The sequence below is a fragment of the Macrobrachium rosenbergii genome, chromosome 28 (assembly GCF_040412425.1).
Source record: "Macrobrachium rosenbergii isolate ZJJX-2024 chromosome 28, ASM4041242v1, whole genome shotgun sequence".
NCBI classification, from domain to species: domain Eukaryota; kingdom Metazoa; phylum Arthropoda; class Malacostraca; order Decapoda; family Palaemonidae; genus Macrobrachium; species Macrobrachium rosenbergii.
The window spans coordinates 16,287,501-16,300,000 of record NC_089768.1 but is presented as its reverse complement, the minus strand read 5'-3'; the positions used below and the strand labels follow the sequence as shown (position 1 = coordinate 16,300,000).

Genomic DNA, 12,500 nt, shown 5'->3' with positions numbered 1-12,500 from the left:
AGAGTTACCAAGCAACTAAACGCCACAACAGAGCATTATTTCCCTCCACAATGTCAACCAGCGACTACAAATACGATAAAACCTTTTCTTCTTCTCTTATGGTGGATTGGTACGTCGGCGAAGGTGGATGCTGGTGTGTTTCCGTCAGCGTCGAGAGAGCGGGGTTTGGATAATCATCCTATGTAGGCAGAGCAACAACGCACATGATTTTTTTTTTTTTTTTTGTCTCCCCTCGCCCCGGTTCAGTTTTGGTGCGTATTGTCCGGCGGTCAAAACTAATATGCAAATATTTTGGCAATAGTTCCACGAGGGGAAACAATGTAGCGCCGTCATCATTGTTGTCAGTTAACTGCCTGTGTTTTGTTTGCGCTCGATTGTACGTCGTTTCCCGCTTACTCGATTCACTGGAACAGGAAGTGTGGTTTTCCTGGTGTTGGCTTAACGATGTCGTCAACCAGCGACAATGGTAGTCATTGAAATAAGGTTATTGTTGACAGTAGCAATGAAAAGGAGATTAATATTTTCCCCTCTAAAATCTGATTTCCCACTCCTACTTCTTCTCAGCAGTGATGACTGCCACATTCATGAATTAACTATTGAAACGAGAATAAGCCTACTGTGCAGAAAACTTCCAAAACATTAGCTGCTCCATACACCTTGACAGAAGGCTCATGAACAGCACGCCGAATCCCCGCCCTCCCAACACACTGCGCCAGCCACCTCTTATCTTGCATACACCTCCTCACTTCCTGAATGATGAAGCTCTCCCTTTTCAGTACCTCACTCACTATATTAAACACTTTGTGTGTATTGCTCCCCTCCTTCCTCCTAAAACCCCGAATTGTACACTTTCTCCCCGTTTAGTATCCTTCATTGTCTCCATATGACCGATCCATCTCAGAACATAAAATTTGCATCCATCCTGTCACCTTCAAAATCTTCTAACTCTTCTAATTACATTTGCATTTCTCCCCCTTTTAGTTTTTCTTGCGCCAGATGTATTACAAAGAGTTCGTCAGTATCCTTTCCAACGCTTTTCTTCTTCATTGCTGTTCAACATCAGCACTTCACTTACATAAAGAAGAGTTGTCTCAAAAACTCTTCCATACATTCTGAGCTTAGCTTCCACAGACATTCTTCATTTCCGTGCTTCACCGTGACTCGCCGCTTCACTCATAGCGCTGCCTTTCGCTTCAGTATATTCATTCCCAACTGCTTCCATTCTTTTGCAGGCCATATTGCAATTCAATGCTTCATCTTTCTGATTTCCATTTACCCTTTTAACTCACTCATGCTCACACCTATTCTCAAGTATCCCCTCTTTAACACTGTCAGGTTCTCCCATTAATTTTTCTACTTTCACTTATATTTCCAGTCAAACTGCCGCATCGGCAAACATCATTCTACACTCCATTTACGACCCATTGTCTTATCTAACAACTGTACATCTACGTCTGTTATGCACTGTCTAACTTTCCACTATACTCCGTCAGTAAAGATACTGAACAGCCATGGAAACATAACACACACCTGTCACAAACATTATTTTGATTCAAACCTTCCTTCCTCGAGATCGTGAAACTAGCTTCACTTGTCATAAAAAGGCTTCCACTTATTCTCAATAAGCAATCTTTTATGTCATACATACTCGACATATCCACACAGATACATCAAGCACACGCACGCACACACACACACACACACACGTAAGAAGGGTCGTGTTGTAAGCGTATACCAATTAACATCTCAATACTTTCGTCCAAAGGGCAATGACTTCAATACTAACATATTACTTTCTGATGATAGCTGATACTGATGTTCAGGCTACGTTAAACTGATTGAAACACGGTGTGCGTTTTACAAGTCTTACTTTCAGTGTCAGTGGCCAAATTATGTGGCAATAACCTTTTAGCTTTGCTGCGTAACAGATAACTAGAAAACGTCATCAATAAGCATTTTCAGTACGTAATGTCTAAGTATTGAAGTCGTTGCCCTTTTGATGTACAGTATGTATTTCGAAGTTAATTGTTATACACTTTTAGCACGACCCTTCGTGTGTGTGTGTGTGTGTGTGTGTGTGTGTGTGTGTGTGTGTGTGTGTGTGTGTGTGTGTGTGCGCGCGCGCGCATGTGTATGTGTATATGTGTCTGTGTGGTTATGTTCATATTAATATCTAGTAATTATAGTGTCATGTTCTTCAAATGAATATATATATATATATATATATATATATATATATATATATGTCATATATATATATAATATATATATATATATATATATATATATATATATATATATATAAGATCATTTTTATCTTTAAGCATAGATGCCATATAGGACCACGGAATACTGAAGACGAATCAGACGAAAGGACATTCCGATTCTTTGTCAAACACCTTTTTCATAAACCAAGAAACATCGCAACAAGGCTAACAAGTTTCTGATCTAGTGTAGGCAAAAATAACCACATTGCAGTCGTCTTAATTTTAAATCAAAGGAAAAAGTAGTCATGAAGAATGCTCTTCCAGAAAGAGAGAGAGAGAGAGAGAGAGAGAGAGAGAGAGAGAGAGAGAGAGAGAGAGAGAGAGAGAGAGATTATATTTACTAGTGTTGTATTGTATACTACAATGTAAAACTATTAAAACATTCAGTATAGAGAGAGAGAGAGAGAGAGAGAGAGAGAGAGAGAGAGAGAGAGAGAGAGAGAGAGAGAGATAATATATACTAGTGTTGTATTGTATACTACAATGTAAAACTCTTAAAACATTCAGTAGAGAGAGAGAGAGAGAGAGAGAGAGAGAGAGAGAGAGAGAGAGAGAGAGAGAGAGATACATGTGCTGCATGTTATGCTATAACGCTGAACTCTTAAAACACTCAATGTAGAGAGAGAGAGAGAGATTATATATACACTTGTTGCATGTTATGCTACAATGTAAAACTTAAAACATTTAATAGAGAGAGAGAGAGAGAGAGAAAGAGAGAGAGAGACAGAGAGAGAGAGCGGAGATTGGACATACATGTGTTGCATGTTATGTCACAGTGTAGAACTTTTAAAACATTCACTAGAGAGAGAGAGGACGAGAGAGAGAGATTGTATATACCTATGTTACATGCTACGCTACAATGTAGAACTCTTAAAACATTCAAGAGAGAGAGAGAGAGAGAGAGATTATCCGATTAAATACAGAGGTAAAAGGAGTTATAAAACCAGCACACTCACAGGGACAGAGAGATAGGGTGGTACTACGAAGCAATCGCGGCTATAAAGCTATACCCACCGAGAGGCGGAAAGTTGCTTCAGTAACATTTGACGGCAAAAAGTTTAACACGACACTTTGTCAGGGGGAGATGAAGCTCAATGATAGCTAAATTATAACCTTATCATTTTAATTTTAATAATTTGAATGATTTTCTCTACTTCTCCTTTGTCATTGATATTGATGGCATCGCAAAAACGAAAAGTTGTGTAAATTACTGGTTTTATGTGAATGTGGTAAAGGGTTTAAGAGGATTGGTGTGGACCTCCGGGTTCAACCTTCAAGTAAGACGCAAATTTGCAAAAGTTTTCATTCTTCGTCTTAGTGGTTAACAAGCAGACATCACCTCAGCCAGTAGGGCAGTTCAGTCCCCGGCAACGGAAGCAGCGAAGTTTTATGAAAATCGAATAACAAAGGCAACTCATGACGGCCTTTGGACTATTTTTTTTTTTTTTTTTTTTTTTTTTTTTTTTTTTTTTTTTTTTTTTTTTTTTTTTTTTTTTTAGATCGCCTACATGATTTAAAATCATCTCCTACTTGGTGCAGAAAATGGGAATATTTGTAGGATTCACAGTCACAGGGAAAATCTGCAGGATCTTATCAAGTCTCTGTGATCCTCGCAGGGGGTTGCGACGTCATGAACCCTCGCGGTGCACTTCATTTGCAGCGTCCTTTCGGCCCCTAGCTACAACCCTTTTCATTCCTTTTGCTGTACCTCCGTTCATATTCTCCTTCTTCCATCTTACTTTCCACCCTCTCCTAAACAATTGCTTCGTAGCGCAACTGCGAGGATTTCCTCCCGTTACACCTTTTATCTCTCAATTTTCCTTCAGCGCTGGATGACCTCGTATGTCCCAGCACTTGGCTTTGGGCATAGATTTTATACTCCAATTCTTGCAAACCGAAAACAGGGGCAGAAGTTCTCAATCCAGTCGCCTATGTATTGCAGAGACGTTAAAAAAACACACACACACAAAAAAGGCACAGTTAATACAAGAATAGCATTATTAAGAGAGTAAATGTACTCTCTTGATATTAACACGAGAGGATTTTAGACGCTGGTTGTATTTAAAAAGCACGTCTTTGTTGCCGTCAGCCCGCGATCTAGATCAAGAACGGAAATTAGAAAGATTATTGCAGGCTACACGACAAAGTCAAGGTGGGTGTCACTTCATACAGGGCAGGTTGTCATTTATGCACACAATATATGTATGTATATACATACGTACAAACATACATACGTACATACATACATATATATATATATATATATATATATATATATATATATATATATATATATTTAGATATGTGCACTGAGGTCACGTTTACATTAATGAAGTTATTTGATACAGAAGTTCTTAGGATTAAAACGCAGTGTTAACGAGACATCTTAAATCCGTATATCCTAACCATATTAAAACCAAAGAGATTTTCTCATTTTTCCTGCTTTCAAAAACTGTATTTTGGACCGCTTTGTCGTTATTCTTTATAGTTAGGTACACCATCAACGCAAAATGGCGAAAAATTCCAAACATCATCAAACATTTCTGTGACATTTTTAGCATTTTACGTCACCATGGCCTTCGACGAATTTGTTTTATCTCGTCACGATTTACAGATAAAAATAACTCTCTCTCTCTCTCAAGTACGTAAAACTATTTCTCGGAGGGTAAAATCGGCCCCCGCTGAACACGGGTTCTCCTCCTAAACCATCATTTCAAAGTGAAAAATGAAGTAAAAGAACGAAATTCTCACATTAGGAATAAAAGTTCCCATTATGATTTCCCCGAGACTGATTTTTTTCTTCCTCTATTCCGCAAAATTTTCCGATTTGAGATTTTCATTTTGAAATCCAGTTGGAATATGTCTGGGATCTAAAACTTTATTAGACCCAAAGACTTCTTGCACATATTGTATTTCCCTCTCACCTTTTCTGTTATACTGGTTATATTTCTTTCTCAGAGCCTCACTGTTTAATATTTTCCTGCTTGTAGTATTTTCCTTGTTTTTTGCTTTAGTCCTTCGTTTTTGCCTGATATGCTTTTAAAGACTGGTTATTGAAGTTTAGTAGATATCACAGGTGCAAATAACTCAATAGGTGAACTCAATAACAGTGCGGCCACTTGAAAACCTTGATGATGAGGTCATCTACTCGAAAGACTGAGTAATAAAATGCTTTTCCGAGTCTTCGTCATTAAATTAAGATAACTCTACACAGTTACGTACAGAAAGATAAGTTCTGTATCTATAAACATTGAGAGAGAGAGAGAGAGAGAGAGAGAGAGAGAGAGAGAGAGAGAGAGAGAGAGAGAGAGAGAGAGAGAGAGAGAGAGTTTCAACAAATCTATAAACGATGTCGGATAGAGTGCCATAAAACTCAGTAACTACATTTCATTTTACCTACTTTGACCAAAAAAAATAAAAAAATAAAAAAGCTGGCGCCACGGTTGTATTCCATTATGAACTAGCGGCTTTTAAATACGCAAAGGCCTGGTGGTGATTACACCAAAAGGTTAAATTGTCAATCGAAATGGCAGGCGTTTCGTTTGGCGGAGGATTTTGACCCGAACATGAACCGAGTGCCGAGCGAGGAGCGACCGGGAAACGCAAGTGTCCCATAAAAACGAAAACCCCTACCGCCCCCTCCCCAAAAAAAGGAGGAAAAAAAAAGATGGCTTATAAAAGAGAGGGGAATCCAATCGAGTGCTTATTCCAGTCGTAGAGGAGCAGCGAGTAGAAATAACGGGGAAAATCATCCCCCAGTTACATTAATTTCATCGTCGGGAGATGAGAGTAAAAAAGAAAAAAAGTTTTTTGAAAGAAGTCGAAAGAGACTCGCGATGAATAGCGCGCACGTGGATGAAAAATCATAATAAAAGTGAGATATTTGACAGGCGGCCGTTGACCAACACACGCGCTCGTGTGCGTGTGTGTGTGTGTGTGTGTGTGTGTGTGTGTGTGCGTGTGTGTGAATGTCTGTGTGTAGGGAAAGAGGCAGAGGGTGAGGGGAGAGAGAGAGAGAGAGAGAGAGAGAGATGAAAGGGGAGCACATGGAAAGGACAGGAAACGCGCGGCGGAAAAGGCTAAGTTGGGGACATTGAGCAGTGAATTTGTGTAGGATATTATAGGAATAGGAATGGAATCTTATGGGGGGAGAGAGCTGCGTTTCTTGGGTGCTATATTGCTAGATCGGGGTTGCGTAACCGAGAGGCATCAGGAAAATAAGGAATCAGGAGCGGATGCGTCCGATGGCAGAGGAAGAGCAGGAGTAGACACGGCTAAGAACTGACGACGATGCTGCTAAGATGTCTGTGTGGACTTCTGGTATTTGTTGTTGGTGCGCCTGCGCATTTGCGCAAGAACGTACACGAAAGGGGACTGAAAAAGAATGGAGAAAAACTCAAATCTTTGCGATTATCCCTCCGTACATCCCATGTCCTTGATGACATACTGAATCGACGTTTTAAATGAGCAGCACTGAAATAGTTATAAAACATTTTCAGTTCGTCTTATTTGTTGTTGCTGGTTTTATCGCCTCTCTCTCTCTCTCTCTCTCTCTCTCTCTCTCTCTCTCTCTCTCTCTCTCTCTCTCTCTCTCTTTATATATGTATATATATGTATATGTATGTATATATATAAATATATATTTATATATATATATATATATATATATATATATATATATATATATATATCTTATTGTTAAGGAGTGCGCAAATAAAAATCAATTAGCAGCGAGAGGTAAAAACTAGAGAGAGAGAGAGAGAGAGAGAGAGAGAGAGAGAGAGAGAGAGAGAGAGAGAGAGAGATATGCAAATGAAATAAGGCAGCTAAACAAAGACAGAGAGAGAGAGAGAGAGAGAGAGAGAGAGAGAGAGAGAGAGAGAGAGAGAGAGAGAGAAAATGCGATGGCGGTGGGCAGCCTTAGCGGAAAAAGGTTAGTCAATCTTTATTGCTCTTTAAATCATCGACTAAATGGTTGGAGGGTTTTGTCAGAGATTTCCAGCGCTAAATGACACGTAAGGAGCCAGAGAGATCATCCCAGCCATGATCCCAGCTCAGACTTTCGTAACAGCATGATCGATTATTATTACTATTATTATTACAATTATTATTATTATTATAATTATTATTATTATTATTATTATTATTATCATTATGAGGATGATGATGATGATGATTACTATTAATATTCATTTTGTTGATTCTGTCTTTAATTCTATTACTATTTTTTTTTATTTGCCTTACATATCAATCTGTGCCATCACCGTGTTTTATGGAATGACAGACAGTTAGATATTTTACCATGCTTCAGGAATTATACATTTCATATTAATTGCGTATTCAATGTAGAGATTTACAATATTTGATATCCATCAAGTTTACACTTGCGTAATTACGCTGCGAATGACGTCACTCACGAAGGGACTCGCCGTTTACGCGATTCCAGTCCTGTAATTGATATCTGTGAGCGTGAATCTGTACCTATACAGTAAGAGTCCTTTTGAACGTAGATCCTCGCGCACAGAAAGGATCCTCCTCCAATATCTCGCAAAGGAAGCAGAAGAGGAAGGAGAAGGAGGGAAAATGGAGGGAGGAAAAAGGAAGAAGTAGGGAGCAGGGCTTCGGTTTCATCCCAGAAGTTTTTTGTCACCTTGTTTCGACTTATCATTGCCACAAAGAAGTTGAATTCACTAAGGCTTCATTACATCACATGTAGTTGAATTGAAGAGAGACTTTCTCTCTCTCTCTCTCTCTCTCTCTCTCTCTCTCTCTCTCTGGAGGAGAAAGGGCAACAGTAGATGTTAAGTTACTTGGCCTTTGGATGTGCTACCATTCTCACTTTTCTTCAGTACGTTTATAGAGGCCGAAGTCTTGCAAATGGACCATTTAACTCCACTCAATAACCAGTGGATTCACAGCTCCCCCCCCCACCTCCCCCCCTCTCTCTTTCTCCTTGTCTAAGACACACACACACACACACAGAGGCTCTGTCATAATGTAATTTTTAGTGTGAAGATAGTTAAACTGTTTATCTGATTTCTCCTCTTTATCTTTTCAGGTAGGTGAAGGCTCATACCATCGGCATTTTGGCTGGTAAGTACACTTCATATTTTATACCTTGGATTTTTTCTCTGCCGGAAATTCAATATATAATATAATATATATATATATATATATATATATATATATATATATATATATATATATATATATATATATATATATTAATATATATATATATATATATATATATATATATATATATATACATATATACATACTTATATCACATACATACTTATATTAATAAATTTTGCAGTTAATTTCCATTGTATCAATAGCATTTTTATTGCGGCCCGTTCGGTTTTCACTCATTCCTCGTCATTCAGTACACTTTCTGTGGTCAGTAAATTAGCTTCATTTTTTCTTTCTCCAAAGCAATAATTGTCTATAGCACTGCTTCAAAAGAACAATCCATTTCTTTCTCTCTCCCCCCAAAAAAATCTTTTCACCTTTCTTTTGCTCACTTGAAAGCTGAATCTCTCTCTCTCTCTCAAAACCATCTTTTCACCTCTCTCTTTTGCTCACTTGAAAGCTGAATCTCTCTCTCTCTCTCTCTCTCTCTCTCTCTCTCTCTCTCTCTCTCTCTCTCTCTCTCTCAAAACCATCTTTTCCCTCTTTCTTTTGCTCGGTTGAAAGCTGAATTCCTTCTCACTCTCTTTCTCTCTCTCAAAACCATCTTTTCCCGTCTCTCTTTTGCTCGGTTGAAACCTGAATCCCTCTCTCTCCCTCTCAAACTATCATTTCCCTTCTCTTTTGCTCCCTTGACAGCTGAATCACCCCCTCTCTCTCTCTCTCTAAAACCATCTTTTCCCCTCTCTTTTGCACGCTTGACAGCTGAATCTCTCTCTCTCTCTCTCTCTCTCTCTCTCTCTCTCTCTCTCTCTCTCTCTCTCTCTCTCTCTCTCTGAAGGGGAACTATTTTTTCCCGAATAGTCCTAATAGAGAATAATTCACATTGGAGGAGCCTTGCCCTAAATCGTCAACTTCTCAGCCATCCACTACCGCCCTCCTCCGCACGTCCAGCCTATAATGCGCATCACAACATGAATATTCAACTGTGTTGCGAGAGAGAGAGAGAGAGAGAGAGAGAGAGAGAGAGAGAGAGAGAGAGAGAGAGAGCGTAGTCCCGTAGGCCTACCGAAAGCCTGCTGAGCCTCGGCGGCCTGCCTCAGCCGTCGGACCTGAATCCAGGCAATCTCGTGCTGTCTACCTTGTCAGATACGCTCAGGCCATAACAACGTCGCTTTCCTGTTTCTTACGGAAAGAGTCTAATTTCTCCTCGGCCATAAGATATGTGTGTATATATATATATATATATATATATATATATATATATATATATATATATATATATATATATATATATATATATATATATATATATATTATATTTATATATATATTTATATAAATATATATATATTATATATATAAATATATATATATATATATATATATATATATATATATTATACATATATATTTATATATATATCAAATATACTTTATATATACATATATATACTATATATATAGTATACATATACATATATACTATATATATATATATATATATATATATATATATATATATATATATATATATATATATATATTTGCGTTCAAGTACAGATAAAAATATCCTCTGATTGCAAATTATTTGCCTGCATGAAACAGATAGTATATTAAAAGAAACAATATTCGAAAACAAAAGGAAATTATGTGACGAATATAAAAAAAAACATGAATTCATTAGGCGTCTCTCACTTCGACCAAGAGACCCATGTAGGTTGGGGGGGCGGGGGGGGGGAGGGTAAAGGTCTCATGGTCAAGACCAAATAATCTTCTAATTGGCGTTGAAACTTTGGGACTCTTCGTGTGGCTTAAGGTGCCTGAACCTACGGCTGTTTTCCCCTCACCTGGCTCTTCTAAGTTTTTCTTCCTCTCTTTCCTCTCCTTTTTCTCCTCCACGAACATCAATCAATTTTAACCTTCACCGGCCCGGAAGGTAAGCACTACCTATTTGCACCTTAATTGGAAGCAAACGACCCTATCGGGGCGCCTCCCTCCTGGAACGTCTTTCTTCAGACTCCACTTGAGGCTGATCCTCCCCCTCTCCGCCCCACCCGCCATTCTCTCTCTCTCTCTCTCTCTCTTTGTTTTTTCCTATTTCTTTTGCAATCTTTATCATATTGTGCATTGGTCTAAAGTCTGTAGGTCTACTTGCTTTTAAAAATCTTACGAGTGCTCCAACTGACCTCGTCTCTATGCCTGCATCAACCCTTGGATAGATTCCCCTATAGTTTTACTTTTATGCTTTGTTCTCGTACCCCTAACATCGAATTTGCCTTTCTCTGTTTTGATAGATGAAAAGAGCGCTTTCATATATGGCTGTGGGGCTGGTAGCCTCTGTACGATAGTCCCTACTCGGCTGTTGTTGAAAGAATGGACTTATTCATTAGCAATATTGGTTCCACTCATGACCCTTTCACTTGGGGCAGGTCTTGTCCTTTTAGTTTTCTGTAAAAGAAAACTATTATTGTGCCGGCTTTGTCTGTCCGTCCGTACTTTTTCTGCCCGCCCTCAAATCTTAAAAACTACTAAGGCTAGAGGTCTGCAAATTTGTACGTTGATCATCCACCCTCCAATCATCACATACCAAATTGCAGCTCTCTAGCCTCTATTTAAGGTTAAAGTTAGCTATAATCGTGCTTCTGACAATTATATAGGATAGGCCACCACCGGGCAATGGTTAAAGTTTCATGGGCCGCGGATCATACAACATTACACCGAGATAACCGAAAGATAGATCTATTTTCGGTGGCCTTGATTATACGCTGTAGCGGCTGTACAGAAAACTCGATTGAGCCGAAAAAACTTCGGCGCATTGTTTACTTGCTTCTTTTTGTGTTGCCTTTGCGTTTAGTCTTGTTTCTGTTCTCCCCTCTTGAATATTCTATAAAATCACTTGTGTCTACTTATATTCCTATTTCAAATGTGAAGCTCGTGCTGATTGTTACTTCAACATAATTACCACTGAAGGTTCTCTTTATAACTGCCACTGTTGATCTTGGCTTTCACTACTGTTTGTCCTGTAATTCACGAGGTGAAATTCTCTATATTGGAAACATCACTTTATTGCCAGTGGGTTATTATATGGGCCTTTGTAATTGATTTTGCACTCAAGCCTCTGCTCATGCGGAGTAGAAGGTAACTGAAACCTCGGCAGTAAAGAAGTGCGTCCCCACCTCAATGCAACTATTTTATCAGGCTAACCCTTGGTTAGGTTACTATTGCTTCCTGCCTGTCAATGAAACAGGCGTACTGAGCATTCCAAGCTTCTCCGTTTCCTAATCATCGTATTTTTATTAAATGTCCTTAGACTTCTAATATCTTCGTTCCGTTTACCACTTAGGAAATTGTCCTTCAGCGGTAAAACAGAAGTTGAATCGAAGTTTACTCCTCTCTTCTGCTGTTACTTATCTGAAGTTTCTCCTCCTGTTGACCAGGCATTGCTTTTTTGACTCTTTCTCAACTGATTTTTCATTAGTCTTTTCAGTTCCCGCGATCTTCGTAATACATTGGCGCCCTCGGTAATACTACGTCCTGGCTTATACATGTTCCTGAGGTCTATTATGTTCCTGCTTCTCCGAAGACCAAGGTTGCATCCAAACTGCAGTACATCATGCCATAAAAAGACTAGGCTACCTTACCGCAAACACACACACCAGGTTGAATACAAGTCCACGACTTACAGGTAGTCCCAGCCAGTGCTTCATACGGTTATCTAGTATTTGTCAAAAATTCGTTCTCCACTCACGGCCGTTGACTTGTTTCCAACCTATTGGTGATATAGATGCGATCAGTTACCAACGACCGTTTATATATTTTACAGTATTGTAGATGCGCCCAGACAGGATATCTGACCTGGACTATATTCCAGTAGGCTTCTTCGAAGAATTTGATTTATCGTCTTTTTTTTCGCCACGTTTGCAATTCAAGAGCCTATATCCAGAGTATCTCTCACCTCTCGAAAACATTTGCCGGTTAAGCCTATTCCAACGAAAGGCGACTGTCTACTACCTTGTTTAGTCTTGTGGGTTATTTCTAAAGCATTTGAAAACGGACTCAACTCATGCATTCTCTAAGCACCTTCGAATTTGTCTGTTC

At 38.9% G+C, this 12,500-nt stretch overlaps 1 protein-coding gene across 1 annotated transcript in view; it reads left to right on the top strand.

The window, feature by feature from the left end:
- Window positions 1-12,500, top strand: part of LOC136854077 (uncharacterized) — a 366,784-nt gene that overhangs the window by 209,903 nt on the left and 144,381 nt on the right. The window lies entirely within an intron of this gene.